The sequence below is a fragment of the Pteropus medius genome, unplaced genomic scaffold (assembly GCF_902729225.1).
Source record: "Pteropus medius unplaced genomic scaffold, Ma_sr-lr_union100, whole genome shotgun sequence".
Classification (NCBI taxonomy): Eukaryota; Metazoa; Chordata; class Mammalia; order Chiroptera; family Pteropodidae; genus Pteropus; species Pteropus medius.
In genome coordinates this window covers 15,620,221-15,637,408 of record NW_024349803.1, presented here as the reverse complement: position 1 = coordinate 15,637,408, position 17,188 = coordinate 15,620,221, and the positions used below count along the sequence as shown (strand labels likewise).

Genomic DNA, 17,188 nt, shown 5'->3' with positions numbered 1-17,188 from the left:
AAGTATCTGTTGAAATCTTCCGACCTTTTATAAAAATTGGTTGTCTTTCTTACCAAGTTTTGAGAGTTTTTTTAAAAAAAATATATATGTATTCAGGATACAAGTTCTTTTTTTCTTTTAAAAAACTTTTCAATTACGGTTGACATTCAATATTACTTTATATTAGCTTCAGATGTACAGCATAGTGTTTACATGTTTATATCATGTACAGTGATCCCCTCAATAAGTCTAGTACCTACCTGGCACCGTACGTAGTTATTACAATATTATTGACTATTTTCCCTATGCTGTACTTTACATCTCTGTGACTTTTTCATAACTACCAATTTGTATTTATTAATTCCTTTACCTTTCTTCCCCAGTCCTCCAACCCCCCTCCCACCTGGTAACCATCAGTTTGTTTTCTGAGGCTACAAGTTCTTTATCAGATAAGCAACTTGCAAAATGTTTTCTCTCTGTGGCTTGTCTGTTCTCTAACGGTGTCTTCCAAATAGCAGAAAAGGTCCAAATGTAAATGAATAAACAAATTGTGGTATATTTATACAAGGGAATACTTAACTTAGCAATAACTACTTAGCAATAAATATTTTTTAAGAACTGAAAGGTTTCATCCTGCTTGTAAGCTAACAAGTGAACCCGTCAGTTTCATAGATGCAGGCAGAAGACACGAGACTCCTGGGTCAGGCACAAAGGACTTTACATCTCCACCAGCAACGTATGAGTGATCCAATTTCTCTGTATCCTTGGCAGCATTTGATGTTGTCCTTTTATATTTTAGTCATTCTAATAGGTATGTAGTGATGTCTCATTGTGGTTTTAATTTGCATTTCCCTAATTGCTAATGATGCACATCTTGTTATGTGCTTATTTTCCTTCTCTGTTTCCTCTTCAGAGGAATGTCTGTTCATGTCTTTTGCTTAATTTCAAATTGTTTTTGCTCTTGAGTTTTGAGCATTCTTCATATATATTTAGACATGAGTCCACTGTTGGATATACAGTTTGCAAATATTTTCTCCCAGTGTATAGCTTGTCTTTTTATCCTCTCATCAGTGTCTTCCACAGAACAAAAATTTTTAAGTTTGATGGTCATCTTTATCAATTTTTTTTTTGTTGTTTCATGCTTTCAACTCTAGGAATTCTGTGTAGATCTCAAAGATTTCTTCCGTCGTTTTTTCTAAAATTTTTACGTTTATGTGCCTTACATTTAATTTTGTTATCCATCTAGAGTTAATTTCTATATCAAGTGTGAGGTTTAGGTAGAGGGTATTTTTTTTGTTTGTTTTTATTTTTATTTTTTGTTTTTTTTTTGCCAGTGAATATCTAATTGCTGTGGCAGTAGTGTTGTAAAGGCTCTTTCTTTCATTGAATTGCGTATGCTCCTAGTCAACAATCAGGAGAGCATATTAGTGTGGGTCTTGGTTCTCTGTTCTGTTGCATTGATCTATGTGTCTGTCCCTCCACCAATACTACACTGTCTTGATTACTGTAGCTGTACAGAAAACCTTAATATTGGGTAGAGTGACTTCTCCCATTTTATTCGTCTTTGTCAGGATTATTTTAGCTATTCCAGGGCCTATATGCCTTTGCATATTAGTTTTAGAATAAGCTTTTTTATTTCTGCCTAAATCTCGATGAGATTTTAATAGGAGGTGCATTAAACCAATGTGTCGATTTAAGGAGAGTTGACATATCTACTGTATTGTTATCCAGTCTGTGAACATAGTATGTCTATCTATTTATTTAGGGGGTTTTTTTTTTTTGCTTTCTTTTATTAGCGTTTTGTAATTTTCAGCATACAGGCCTTGTATGTGTTTTGTTAATTGTATACCTGAGTATTTCATTTTGGGGGGAGCAATTGTAAATGGTATTTTTTTTTTTTTGTTTCATTTCTTTTTATTGAGATAGAATTGACATATAACATTGTATTAGTTTCATTGAGATAGAATTGACATATAATATTGTATTAGTTTACAACATGATATGTGTATGTATTATGAAATGATCAGTAGGTTTAGTGAATACCCATCACCACACATAGTTAACAATATTTTTTTCTTTTTACGAGAACTTTTAAGATTTACTGTCTTAACGTTCAAGTATATGATACAGTATTATTAACTTACAGTCACCATGCTGCGCTTTATATCCCCAAGACTTATTTATTTTATATCTGGAAGTTTTTACCCTTTGACCCCCCTTCATCCATTTCACCCACTTCCCACCTCTGGCAACCACCAGTCTGTTCTCTGAGTTCAGTTTCTTTTTGGTGTTGTGTTTTCAATTTTAGTTTTCACATATTAATTCTTAGTACATAGAAATATGATCGATTTTATATCTTACAACCTTGCTGAACTCATTTATTCTAGGTAGTTTTTATTTTTTGTTTTTGTAGATTTGGGGAGATTCTCTCTATAGTAGTAATTGTGGAAATATGGACAGTTTTATTTTTCCCTTTCCAATCTGTATTTCCCCCACCCACTTTTTCTTGCCTTATTGAAGTGGCTAGAACTTCCAGTGTGATGCTGAATAAGAGTGGTGAGAGTGGATGTCCTCTGTTTCTGACTTTAGGGGAAAAGTGTTTAGTTTTCTAAGTATCATTTTAGCTCTAGATTTTTTTGTAGATGCTCTTTATCAATTGTAGATGCTCTTTATTCACATCTATTCACAGTTTTTTGTTTTTTGTTTTTTAAATCATGAACAGGTATTAGATTTTGCCAAATGCTTTTTCTGCACTAATTAATATGACAATACGATTTTTTAAACCTGTTGATATGGTGCATTACATTAATTATAATATATGTTAGGTGTGGATTTCTTTGTTTTTTTTTCTTCCTATTTTGAGTTTGTTTAGATTCTAGAATCTGAATATTTTGCCTGTTAGGAGACTCCGTGTCCTTACTTTGTGTCATTAAGGCATGTTGTTGCTAGGTAGGGATGGAGGTCTAGCTTGTCACTAGACCTCATTGACACTAACGTGGTGGGGGATCAGATTGCTGCCTGCTTCTGCTGGTCGGAGAATGATAGATCAGATGTCTTCCTGCTCAGACATGCTGACACTGGCCCCTCAGGGGAACTGGAGAGCAGTTGGCTTTGACTGGACAGGGAACGGAGGACCAGCTGCCTGCTCCACGTCAAGGGCACAACCCCTGCTGGGAAATGGGGTTACTGCCGCCTGCCTCTGCTGGGCAGAGGATGGCACCACATCAGCTCTGTGTTTGCCCTTGCTCCTACCTCATAGCGGGGTAGCTGGAGGGGATCACCCACTTTCCTGGCGTTGAGGTGGAAGTCGAGGCGGAAGATCAACTCCCTGACTGGCCGCATTGGAACTGGGGAGAAGTGGGAGGTAGAGGGTCATAAGCAGTTTTCCGCTGGTGTTTTGCCAGAACAGGGCAGCTCTTACCAAAGAGGTTTTCTCTTAGGCCATCTTTTTCACTGGTTCAGTGGCTGGGGGAAACAGAGCTTTTCTCTTTGGGTTGGAGGCTTCTGTAGCACCCTTTCCCGAATACCTGAGGGGTAATAAGGAAACTGAGGAGAGTTACTGCCCAGTCCTTCATGTCCTCTATTCTCTAAGCGGTCCACCTTTTCCTTCCCACCTGTCAGACTCTTCCTGTGCTTAGTTTTATATTATGTCCAGGGATTTGTAGTTATAAGAGGGAGGAACTGGGAGGATTGGGACTACTGTGTCTTGCCAGAACTGGAAATCCAAAGTCACTCCTCAAAGCTGCTCATGGAAACGGGAATTGCTCCAATGTTTTGGAAAGTAACTTAGAAACATCTATGACTGTTAACAATGGCCATCACTTTGGCACCGCTGCGAGTTCTAACAGGCCTGCATTTGGTGTTTGGCTGCTATAAATAGAGGACATATTCGTGAGGGTGTCCAGCGTAACATTGTTTCCAGTGGTCAATACCTGGAAATGTCATTAATGTCCATTGGTATTGAAATACTTTAATTAATGATGGCACAGCTATAAGTAGGAGATTCATTTTATTAACTTGGAGGGATGCCCATTATACATACAGATAAGTGAAAAAATGAAAGAACAGTTATGAAGTTATTTTTATAAAACAAATAAAATGGCATAACACTTCTATTTGTGTGTATTTATATAAAATTTTGTATTAAAAATGCATGAAATGATAATACTAAATAGGGTTGGCTGAAGAGGATGAGATAGGGATATTATTTGTTATCTTTATTCATTTTTTTTTTAACCTTATTATAATGTTTCACTCCTGCAATTAAGGAAAATAACAAAGCAAAAGAATGAAAACTGAAAGAAACGTGAGCGATAGGTACCAGTTGATTTTGAAGATTAAGGCAGTCAAAGGTCAAATTTTTTAGACTTTTTAGATTAAATTTAGCAATATAAATTACACCCAAAAATGCATAGGTGGCCAGTATAGACCATGGCAAGATGGTTGCCATTCGTTCCTTTGTGCTTTTCAGCCCACATATTACGCTGGTACACATATAAAATGCAAGACGGAATCTAATGGTATGAAAAAGAGAGGTAGACTTCAGGCCAGAGAGATGTTAAAATTCCCTGTGATGAGCTTATGTGGGAAAGTGTTCTTTCCTTAACTCGTCCCTTGAAACTCCACGAGCACCTGGACTTTTGAGCTCATCACTGATACCGCCTGTCTGCCTGAGATCCAAAACCTCATATCGAGAGCCCATGATAACCTTTGCTACAATATGTAGATATTTTTTCCTGCTTACCATCATCACCATTGGCCTTTTATGGATTAAATTTCAGCACATTTTTATGATGTCAGCTCTCAAATCTTTCTGGCATGACAGTCAGTGAAGTTGAGCTGTCAGAATCAGATAAAAATGGTACAATAGCCCTCAAATGTCCACCTATTTCTTCAAATGGCTTCATGCTCATATTGAATATGACAGATGATGAAATAGGGTCTTAAGTGTTTCCAGAAATGATAACCCTTTAGAGGATAAATAGTCTTATAAGTTCATAGTATATGTTTGCTGTGAGCCTGAAATGTCAGTGCCTCCTGATGGATCAGGTTTTCTAGAGGCACCCCCCGCCCCGCTTTCCCGTAGCATTGCTATGATAATCAGTGAAATAACAAAAGTCTGCTTTGATCTTGAACAGTTTTTTTTAAAAAAAGAAATATTTACTCTGTGTAATTGGTTAACCGTGTGGGAAGAAATGATCTTCCCAGCTTACACCATCGAAAAGTCAATTCCAGATGGATTAAAGAATTACGTACCAAAAAAAAAATTCCAGATGGATTAAAGAATTACGTACCAAAAAAAAAAAACTATAAACAGCTGGAAGAAAATATATTTAAATATGGGTAAGGAAAGCTTTTCTGAGTAGAAGAACAATGGAAGAAACCATAAAAGGAAATACTGATTGTTTGGCTATGTATGGAATAGAAACTTATATCGCCCCAAAATCATGAATAAAATCTCATGCTAACAAAAATCTATAAATTTTTGCTTCGTGTCTAACAGTTAATCTACGTACTGTAAAGAGATTCATAAAGATGTAAAAGGCATTCAGTCTCATCAGTAATCAAAGAAATATAAATGAAAATAACCAAATACTATTTCTACCCATCATACTGTCAAATTATGACAGAAAACTATATCTAATGTCCAAAGTACAGATGGAGGGACAACTTTTAACCAGTCGATGGGACTGCCTTTTTGAAGGCATTTAAAAATGAAGACTCTGTGTAACTGGTGAGCCACGTGGGAAGAAATGATCTTCCGAGCTTCCACCAGTAGTCCCTCTTTTTAAAATAAACTGGATTCACAGGTTTGCACTTCCCTGGGGACGTCAAGTGCCTGAAAGGTCTGAACCTGTCTTTCCTTGGTTGCCGAGGTTTTCGCCAACTGTCGCTGTTGCGTAGGGAAGCGCCTGGAGGCTCTGCAGAGGCCCCTCCTGGCTGCTAGTCGCCGCCACCCGGTGGGGCAGCAGCCCAGTTTTCTCTTGGAAACTCACCACGATCTCTCACTCTTAACCTGTAGAGGAATCTTCCTCATTTTCCAAAGCAGAGTTGTGTCCTCTGGTGGAAACTTTCCTTCCTCGGGACCAGTGGAGCTCAGGGTCACAGGGAACGGAAGAACCCCTGTGAGCGGGGTAGCAGGTGTCATAGTGAGAGGCGGTCACTCCCTCTCCTGCCCCTGGACTACCAGACCTGTGTGTTTTGACTCGGAGAGGCAGAAGCACAGATTTTGTTTGCTGGTCCAAATCTATGCTTCATTTCATTCTGTTGTTTCCCAGCTGGCATCTACTGAGTTTTCAGTAGGCCATTTCTTCTTTCCATCAAGCCAGTCATTTCCGGGTGATGGGGTACTTGCTGAGACGAGTGAATTCCATGAGCCTAAGCACCTTACCTCACTTGCCATGAAAAGTTCCTTGGTCAAGTATAGGATATATTGATTACCATGATGATAGGGCATTTCTTAACGTCTATACTTGTGGCACTGGCGGAAGCCGATGGGCAGGGAAAGCACACCCACGTCCAGGATTGCAGTGAGGAGAGTTGAGTGCCCCTCCCATAAACCAACTTGTTGCTGGATGACTGACTGGTCTCTCCGGGAAACGGGGCCAAACTGGGGCTCAGCATTGGTTTCTCCCATTGGCTGGAGCAGCAGCATCTAGATGAGCATTTCTTTTGCTGAGCCCATGCGTAGCCTCTATTGTTGCCACTCTGACCACTTTATACTTGGGCCCATTGAGCAAGCCCTGCGGTGGCTGGAGAAAGTCTCGACTGACATTGCAGAACATGTCATCTTGTCTACCCGATTATCGAGAGCCTCTTCTGAAGCAGATGCTCTTTACTGGGCATTCACATGGTACAGAAATGTCTTCATGCTTTGTGGCCATTCTGAGAGGTTCATCCACGTACCCCTTCCCAGAACTTCTTGTCACCAGTCTTCAAATCTTGTTTTTTCTAATTCTCTGACCATCCTATCAAGCCGTTAGCGAGTGCCCACGAATCAGCATGCGTTTGTACTTCTAGACGTAGCTCAGTTTAAACACAGGGTACGATAAAATGTGTTGTTTGAACTTCTGCTAACTGGGAGAATTTCCTTTTTCAGGGACTCTTCTGGTTTGGTTTGTAATGCTGCTGCAGTCTGCTTCAATTCGGTGCCGGCATATTGTACTGAAGCACTCGCTAACCAGGTTCAGTGTTTTCCTCTTCAGCCAGCTGGTCGTAAATAATTCCTAATCAAGATCAAGAGAGGGAAGGCAGTGCAGAAGAGTATGTGTTGAAGGGATCTGAGCCACCTACTCATGCAACCGACTAGTACATTCTGGACCTGTTCATGCTTTGTCTCTTACACTGATCAGCCCACTTGATGATGGGTTACTGCTGTGCACGCCCAACCTAGTGGCTTGGTGTGTCAGGTTAATGTTAGGTAACAGACCATGCAGTCGGTCATTGGATGTCAATAGTCATGTGTTCATTCTCTGTCAGGAGCTGTTTCTCAAAAGAATAGCCATCTGCAGATGAGAATGTGGCTTTGCTCTAAAGCTCCCGTCTTATCCATTTGGATTGCTGGAACAAAATACGAAAAACTGTGTAGCTTATAAACAACGGACATTTATTTCTCACATTACTGGAGGCTGGAAGTCACATTATGGTGCCAGCATGGCTGGATGAAGGCCCTTCACATGGAGGAGGGGGCCAGGGAGCTCTGTGGGATCTCCTTCATAGGGACACTGATTTCATTCAAGAGGACTCTGCCCTCATGACCTAATCACCTCCTAACACTGGGTTCTAGGATTCCAACATGTCAATTTTTGGGTAGGAACAAACCTTCATACTGTAGCAACCCCAAAAATCTGTGTTGTGATTCCCTTGTTGGTGCTTCCATGGGGCTCCACGTATCACCCCTGTTTTCCATGGTCACTCCAAGTGTCACTAGATCTGCTATCTCAGAAGGCCCAAGGGGCAGAGCAGCCTCCACTGCAGATCAGAATTGTAGCAGAGCCTGTTTATCCTCCAGCTTCATTCAAAATTGGGAGATTTATGTCAGAGGGACACATTCAAAGGCGGTATGTATTGCCTCCTAAGTTCACAAAGGCATACTTTTATAGTCATAGGAGAAGATGCAGTTGCTTGTCTTTGACATGGAGGGATGCGCTAACAAGCTCTAGAAACTGCTAGGCCCGTGGATTTTTATGGGACTTACCTGACTCTCACAGGTCTTACTAAGCCAGCTAACGTACTTGCTGCTAACTGTCCCTCAAGTCCAATCAGCTTAATTTCATCAATATAGTGTACAGGTGTGACGCTTGCTGGGACATCAAGACGATCTAGATCTTTTCACACTGTTTTATGGTCAAGAGCAGGATCATTGCCATAGCTTGAAGGCAAACATTGAATGTTTACTGTTTACCCTGATGAGTAAAAGCAAACACATACTGATGGGGTTTTTTCAAACTAATACGGAGAAGCCTTTCCAGGTCAGAAGCAACTAAGATGCCAGGGCAGCGCTGATTTACTCCAGTAGAGATACTAAATCTGAAATTGTACCAGCAATTGGAGTCACAACCTGTATATATTTTAGATAATCCGCAGTCAGACACTCAAGATCCATCGCGGTCATTTTCTAAGATTCTGCACAGGCCAAATAGACAGTTTAAATGGGGATATAATAGATTTTATCACCCCCTCCACCTTTCAGTTTTTGCTGTTGGTGTTAATTTCTATGATTTAGTTTTCTGTTGATATGGGTTACTATCTTGTTAGAGAGGGGACATGCCAGGGACTTCTGTTCCCCCTTCTTATCATAGTCCTCACTCGACTGATCAGATAGCCAGTGTGTGGACTCTGCTACTTGCTAAGGATGTCTACTGCATTCGTACATTTAGGAGCCGAAGAAATAATCACAGAGCAGGTCTGTAGCTATGCCGGGTCACTGTAATTTGAGTTGGGGCCGAAACTCCATTTATCACCTGACTGCCATAAGCTGAGAGAATAGCTTTAATTACAAGCAGAAATATTGAATTGAATGATAAGTTTGTTGAGGATTCTGACAGGGAGATGGAAGAGAGGAAAAATGCATCCCATATTTAAAATACAAGTTTTTCCCGCATGAGGAAAACAGCAGGTCTAAGTTAAAGAACGCGCAGTAAATAGATTAAAATGGACTTAAAGTGAAGCAAGGAAAAGTTTGCTGTTTCGATTCTTGGAAACAGCGCATGGCTCCAGCAAGGGCCCAGTTGTGAAGTTGTTCAGGACGAATGTGAATGGGATGGGTATCAAGTTGACATCTTATTCTGGTAGCGTGCCGCGCACGGGAAGGTCTGCAGTAGAAACAGTGGAGTAGCTCGCTGTGGGGTGGGGGGTGGGAGAGTGGGTAGGGTGGGGACAGTGATCTCAGCAAAGCGTGAAGAGTGGAAGGCTGTCCACAGGGGTAGGAAAGGTGGTGGGGTGCGAGGGTGATGGCATTCTCCAAGGAGGAGCCGGATTCAGTTAAAGCGAGGAGCGAGGCTTCTCCATCTCAAAAGCCCATGTGACAGACTCGCCACAACGGGAGTGTGCCGTTGCCCTCAGCAGTTAGGCTGTGGGGGTCTTGTCTCCCAGTCACACTATTTCCAGGCAGTCCGTTCTTTCTTTCTTGAGTTCCTTTCTGTTTCTCCTCTTTACCTGTACACTTGTAACTCCGAATTGCCTGTCTCATCCTTTATCGAGGCCACTATTTGATTAATATTCCTCAAATGCCACTTTCATCAAATTCTTTCCTTTGCTTTAAAAAAACGCAGTCAGTAGTAACGTGACGGCTGTGTGTAGAGCCAGAGGGGTGATGGAGTAATCGGGGGCTCATTTCGTAAACCAACGTACTGTATACTTGTAAATGTCTAACCAACGTACTGTATACTTGAAACTAAAAGTAAAATACTAAAAAAAATAAATTTTCCTTCCTGTAACTTCCCTGTGATCCTTCTCTTTTCAGTTAGCATGGCTTTTGTGCCAGGTTTTCCGGTATGCAGTTCGTTTAGAAATTTGTTCATAGGATGAGAAACTCACCTCTTCTTATCAGCTCCTAAGTCTAAACTCGTCTTGGTCCCCTGCCATTCGGAGTTTAGGTAGCTGCTGGGCTTCTGCCTACTTGCCAGGCAGGCGTTTCCTTCAGGTGTGTTTGGGCCTCCCTCAATCCGTGTATACCTGCACCGTCACAGTTAGGAAATTCTTGGAAGGTTCTGGCTGTGAATGGCACAATTTCCTGTTTTTAGGGCTAATGAAGATTTCCTATGGGAATATGCAAAAAAGGGACGTACAATGCTTGGGTTCATCTTGCCAACTTGAACCGGAATTTACGTCGGCAGTTACAGGGCTCATAGCAGGAATTTAACATGCATTTCTGTTTTTCTTCCTACGTCAGCCTCTTGCATCAACCTGGGCCCTCTTGTTTTTCACTGTGATTATCTTGATATATTCGATGGCATGCCCAAGACGCAAACCAAACAAATCTGCTTCCGAACTCCATCTCCACTCCCCAGCTCCCCATCTCAATAACACACAAAAATGCTAGGTTGCCTTCTTTATCCAGTTCTTCAAGCCCAAACCTCTGAGTAACCCATATGATTTTTGTTTTCATCACTCAATTCAACTCATCAGCAAATCGTATTGACTCTTTCTCCAGAAGATCTCCCCTCACCCCCATTTGTCCAGTTCTTTCCATCAAGATCGCCCCTACCCTGGTCCAAGCCAGCAGCATCTCTTCTCCGTGACACCAGCCTCCTAACTGGTCTCCCTGCTTCTAGGCTTGCCTCCCACCTCAACCCGCTCATGATCCGTTTTCCATACGAAAGCCGGAAGAATCCGATGAGATCAGATTGGAGTTAGTTGAATTCAAGGCGATTCCGATTATAATATTAAAGCTTAGTTCCGTGGAAATTCCGAGAAGACATTTTTGGAGGGATCATGGTGACTATATAAATTCATTTAGGAATTTACTGAAATATACAAATAGCCACCTGTGACTATAAATGTTTATGTTATTGCTGTGGTTACCCATGTACTTACAGTGACATATATAAATTGTGCTGATTTAGAATTTTTTTATTGTGTTTAATAAATTTCTTTCAACACTCTGCACGCATCTTTTTAAACTGCTTTATTTAAGTGTCTTCACAGCATGTTTGACATCAGTTCCCCCGCGTGTCTTCTGCATCGTCTGACACTATTTCAGAGTAGATCATCTTTTCCGTTTAAATTGTTTCAGAGCTAGCACTTTTTACACCCAGGATATGATGCTTTTGCTGAAAATGTGAACCACAAATCCTTATATAACAGTAGATAGTTATCTTAGATAGTTTTTCCTATGTTTCTTTGTAATCTACGTAATTCGATGTGCGTGTATGGTACGTGGGTATATTTCACTCAGCACTTTTCATTGTTTTGTTTCTGGTGGGAAGGTTTGTTCGAATGACCTAACTCACTTTTACCAGAAACTAGACGTCTGCTGTCATCTTTCTTGAAGTACCCTCTGCCTGGCAGCCAGGCTGCTTTTTTTGCGGTTTTCTTCATTCTTCACCAGTCACTCTTTGCCAGTTTCCTTTGCTGGTCCTTTTTCATATTCTGGCCTCTGTAGTAGTGGTTCCATGACTCAGTCCTGAGACTTGCATTCCTCAGGTGATCTCATTTAGTTTAATGACCTTAAATACCATCGACCCAAGGATCACTTTCAGATTAATGCCACCAGTCCAGACCTTTCCCTGAACTCAGACCTGCAAAACAGCTGCCAACATGATATGCCCTTCCATGTCTGCTAATGATTTTTCTACTCCATACTACTATCCTACCATTCTTCACCCATATCAGTCAGTGACTGCTCTGTTCTTCTAGTTGGTTAGTTGCATGGAGTTATTCTTGCTTTCTCTCTTCCTTTCATGTCCAATCAATAGCAATATAATTATTTATACCTTCAGAAGATACCCAGACTCTCATCAGTTCACACCTCTTCCATACTGCCACCATGATTTCTCACTTGAACTATTACAGTTGCCTCTTAACTGATCTCCTGTTTCTATAGTTTATCCTTTTCACAGTCTCCGGAGTGCCAATTTTATTCACAAATTAGATCCTGCCACTCCTTATTGAGAGTAAAATAAGGTTCTTACCGTGGCCTACAAAGTCTTACAAGATCTGGAGTCCAGTTTGCTGTTTGATCTTTTCTCTCACTGTGCTCTGGCCACACAGGAGCCCCGCCCTGTGCATGGACTTGCCTTTGGGATGTTGCATGTACCTTCCTGGCTGCCTGGAATGTTTGGCCCTCGCATTGCCATTGCTTGCTTCTTTATTCCTGATCTCTGCTCACATGATACCCTGTTAGAGAGCCTTCCCTGACAAATGACTCACTGTCTTTTTAATTTCCACTGTAAGACTTATCACCACCTTAACTATTTCCTAGTTATTTATTTGTTAATTGTCTATTTCTTCCCACTTGAATTTGCACTCCATGAACTGTGTCCATCAACTAGAAACATGCTTAGCACATAGTAGACGCTGTAAATATTTATTGCATGAATAAATGGATGTCATCATCCTTGTTCTCATCAAGCTCATTTTACTATAGGGGCTGCACTGATGTAGGTACCGGAGATAGAGCGGACGTGGCAATTTGGCGACAGAAGCATCGAGGTGCTGCAGGAGGGCTGCTGGAAGGCAGATGAGGGTAGCATAAAGTGAGAGGCGTGTAGAATGAGCATAAGGATTCCGATGGGGATGGGAGTAAGAAAATTGTGGTCAGATTAATGGGAATGAATCGTAGAGATAAACGAAGGCAAATGTGGGTGGGGCCTTAGATTGCAAAACAGACATGTTCTGGGGAGAAATAATTCTATTAAAGGTAACAGGGGAAAAAAGGACTAGATTTTATTTATGGTTTAGTTTACTCGGATTACTCTTCAGATTGTTAGTCTTTTTAACTCGATACCCTTGTAGAACACTAAGAAATATGGGTAGTTTTGTTGTAGAGCAATTGTAAAGTGTTTATGGACACTATGCTCAAATGTTTTCACATTTTATTTTCTCCTTAGAATGTGAATTCTTTTAGTAACTAATGTTCCCTTGTCAGTAAAGTGAATTTATTCTATAGCTTGTGTAAACACATCCTGTAATGGGAAGGCGTTGGGAGAGCATCCCAGAAGGAAGAAATGGAGTATTATTCTAGAGTTAGTTTTATATTGTTATGGGTCCCATCAGTCTTTTACTTCTCCCAGCAGAGGTAATAGATATTTTCGTATGTGTTAACAGCATGTACTAGTGTTTGAACTATTTGAGTAGTTTTTACCTTAAAGATATTTCAAACTATAGTAATTAAGCAGCATATTATTAAATTTTGTCACAGATAATTTAAATTTTGGAGAAAAGTTGACTCCTTATAGTCAAGTGTGAATTTGGTTTTTTTACTCTGTAAATTTTGTCAGGATTTCTTTTGGATTCCTTGATTTCTGAAAGACAAACATTTCCTTTTTCTCTATCTTCTGCTTCTGGGATACCTGTTTTTTAAATGGAAGATTTCCTGAACAGGGAAAGAGGCCCACTTTTGAATCATCTTTTTTTTTTTTCTTTTTTTATTATTGTTAATTTATGCCAACAGCACCTGGTCTTCCTAGGTGGTCTCCCATCTAAGTACTAACCAGGCCCAACCTTGCTTAGGTTCTGAGATCAGACATTGGGCTTGTTCATGGTGGTATAGCCGTAGACCATGGACTGTGGCTCCACGGGGGCGTGAACCCAGGACCTTCTGCATATAAAGCAGAAGTGCTAACTGCTACACTAGGGAACCACATCCTGAATCATCTTATTCTCTGATTGGATTGAGGTGATCCAGGCCTTCCAGAAGCAAATGTAAATCCTGTCTGGAGAAGTTTAATTGTAGGCCTTAAGCTATCCTTCCAGTTTTCATATAGAGTCTTAACACTCAGTAGGAAATAATCAGGCCTATGAGAAGATCAGATGATATGATAAAAGACAAACAAGAAAACATTATCCACAGAGGATACAAACAATGGAGTTGTCAGATATAGAGCTTAAAATGACTATGATTAACATATTCAAGGAACTTGAAAGGTGGAAATTTTCAGGACAGAAGTAGAAAAACAAAATGGGCATTCTAAAACTTAATAGTACAATAACTGGAAGAACTCAGTACATAGGGTGAACAGCTGATTAGACACGGCTGAATAGAGAATTAATATACCAGAGGCATTTGAGATCATTATAACAAGAGGATGAGACAAGCAGGAGAGACATAGGGGAAAAGAGTTTTTACAATAAATGATGCTGGATCATTTCAGATGGTAATATAAGAAAAAAAAATAAAACTTTACCTCTAAGTTACAGTGCACAGACAAGTCAATTTAGATAGATTGCACATTTTAATGTAAAAATATAAAACAAGCCTCCAGTATATAACAAATGCAAATATCATCATGATTCTGGAATAGATCAAGACTTTTTAACAGGACACAAAAGCACTACCATAAAGGAAAGTATTGATAAATTGGATTACCTTAAAATTAGGAACTTCTTTTCATCAAAAGGCATCCTTAAGAGAGTAGTAAAACAAGCCACAGAATAGGGGAAGGTATTTGTCACACACATAATTGACAGTGGGCCCTTAAATATGTAAAGAACTGAAGGGCGGATAACCCAATAGAAAAATGAACACAGGGCTTGAACAGCCATTTTACAAAAGTGGTTATCTCCATATGGCCATTTAATACCCGAAAAGATGCATAACCTTAATTAGTCATCAGGAAAATTCAGTTTGATTGCAATGAGATACCATCGGGTATCCACCAGAATGGCTATAACTGATAAGCCTGATAATGCAGTATTTTGGCAAGGATGTAGAGCAACTGGAATTCTTATACTTGCCTGTTAGAGTGTAAGTTGACTTAATAATCACTTTGGAAAACTGATAATCAGCAGTATCTATTAAACTAAATCTAGGCATGTCTTGTGATCCAGCAGTTTCATTTCCAAGTATATATCCAACAGAGATGTTTACATGCATCCAGCATAAGAAATACTTAGCACTGTTCATAAATTGAAACAACTCCAATGTCCATCAACAATAAAATGAGTCAATGGTGGTATAGTCACAACACTGCTGTGGAATACTACACAGCAATGAAAAAATATAGATGAATATCAGCAAATGTCATGGCAAGCAAAGAAGCCCTACTCCCAGATAGCTGGTAATGTTTGGTCAAGTCATGATCAAGAGTTGAAGGAATGACAGCTTGTGTTAGAAGTTCTTAGTGCATGGGTGAGTTTGTTGATTTTGAACTTCACGGCGAGGTCATTTGTATGGACCTGTTTTTCTGTGAACTTTAGCATCAGTATCTCTAGGATGTTTCTCTTGGGTCAATTTCACCAACAAGCATGAAGAGCATTTCAGCCATCAGCCAGGAGGGCAGAGAGACCTGGCTGCCAGACTCCTGGGGGCCCACTGGGGAAGGGGACTGGAAGTGCCAGTATTTGTTGTGTGGCAGTTCAGTTAGTGTCCCTGTCTTGTTCGGTAGTCCTCGCTTTGACTTGGCCTGCTTTCTCCTAGTCTAGAAACTTCTTGTTTTACTTTTTCTAAAGAATAAATCTCCAAACTCTTGCCTGAGTACAAGTCTAGTGGCAGTCACCCGGATTGATTGGACGGAGGAGGTAATCTAGGGATCAAACTGCTTTTTAATCAAATTTTGCCAAATATAAGTTATTTTACCCCTCTTTCTTAACCGTTAGTTTTAGAAGTACCTTTTCAATAAATAGTACCAGGGAAGTCGTTATTCACTTGCAAAAACAATGGAATTAGATTCCTTCCTCAGTCCATATGATAAATCAGTTTCCAGTAGATTGGCGATGTCAATGTGAAAGACAAAAAGGAAAAGAAAGAGAAAGCAGGAAAAAGAGGAAGAGGAAAGGTCTAGACCCTTTGAATAATGCCAATAAATCAGTAACAAGATGAACAACCCAGTGGGAAAATGAACAAAAGGCCTGTACAGATAGATATTTGACAAAAGACATATGGAAAGCAAAGAAATATCAAAATATGCTTACCGTATTAATAATTATGAACATTCAAATTAAGACCACAAATCTAGGTAGGTAAAAATTAAATCTGATTAACTACTAGGTATTGATGAGGTTGTAACTCAGAGGGAACTTGTACACTGCTAGATGGAGTAAGTTGGGATAACCATTTTGGCAAACAATGGGCAGTGTCATGAAGCGGAACTCTTGTGGTTCTATTTTTACGTGTATTTGTACCCCGGCAAACTCTTGGACCTCTGTACCAGGAGGCGGGTACACCAGTGTTCATGGCAGCAGCATTTGTAAGAAATAGAACCGAGACCAGCCCTACTGTCTCTTAGAATGGGTGGGATAAATGGTGGTACATTCTGCATGTTCACTGAAAACAAAACTGGCCTGGTAATTTCCTTAATGTTTACATTTTTCTTAAGAGAAGTAGAAAAGTTTTAGTGACATATATTTCTGTATCATCTAAGGAAAGCTGTCACACTCGCACTCATTTTTTTTTTTTTTTTTTATTATTTATGCCTACAGCACCTGGTTTTCCTAAGTGGTCTCCCATCCAAGTACTAACCAGGCCCGACCCTGCTTAGCTTCCGAGATCAGACATTGGCCTTGTTCAGAGTGGCATGGCTGTAGACCGTGGACTGTGGCTTTACTGGGGCGCGAACCCAGGACCTTCTGTATGTAAAGCAGATGTGCCAACCGCTATACTATGGAACTATGTCCAACACACCCACTCATTTTAATCACCTGAGGCAGTGTTGCAACATGCAGGGGAAGCTGGAGGCAGGATTTTTGACCATGGTGATTTGTTTGTGAGCCAGAGAGTAGGATGGGAAGCAGAGGTGGCCTTCTCTGAGAATTTTCTTTTTAAGATCCATGCACTCAAGAAAGCAGTATCTTGAGTTTGGTGGTGGTAATAATTAATTAATTTTAATAGTTAATGATAACAATTATTAATAATAACAACTACCAGTTCTTGAGTGTTTACCTTGTGTCATGGCCCAGGCTATTATTTCATTTAATCCTCATTAGTCCTAGAAGATAGGCATTATCATCTCATTTTATCTAAAGCCCTGAAGCTTTTAAGAATTTAAGAAGTTTGTTCAGTATCACAGTATTAGAAAGTGCTAGAGCTGAGACTTATGTACAGATTTGG

At 40.2% G+C, this 17,188-nt stretch overlaps 1 protein-coding gene and 2 pseudogenes across 15 annotated transcripts in view; 1 reads left to right on the top strand and 2 right to left on the bottom strand.

Annotated features, from left to right (window-relative positions):
• Nucleotides 1-17,188, top strand: part of ULK4 (unc-51 like kinase 4) — a 378,927-nt gene that overhangs the window by 94,703 nt on the left and 267,036 nt on the right. The window lies entirely within an intron of this gene.
• On the bottom strand, nucleotides 13,586-13,701 carry LOC120582647 (uncharacterized; annotated as a pseudogene).
• LOC120582618 (uncharacterized) lies at nucleotides 16,552-16,667 on the bottom strand (annotated as a pseudogene).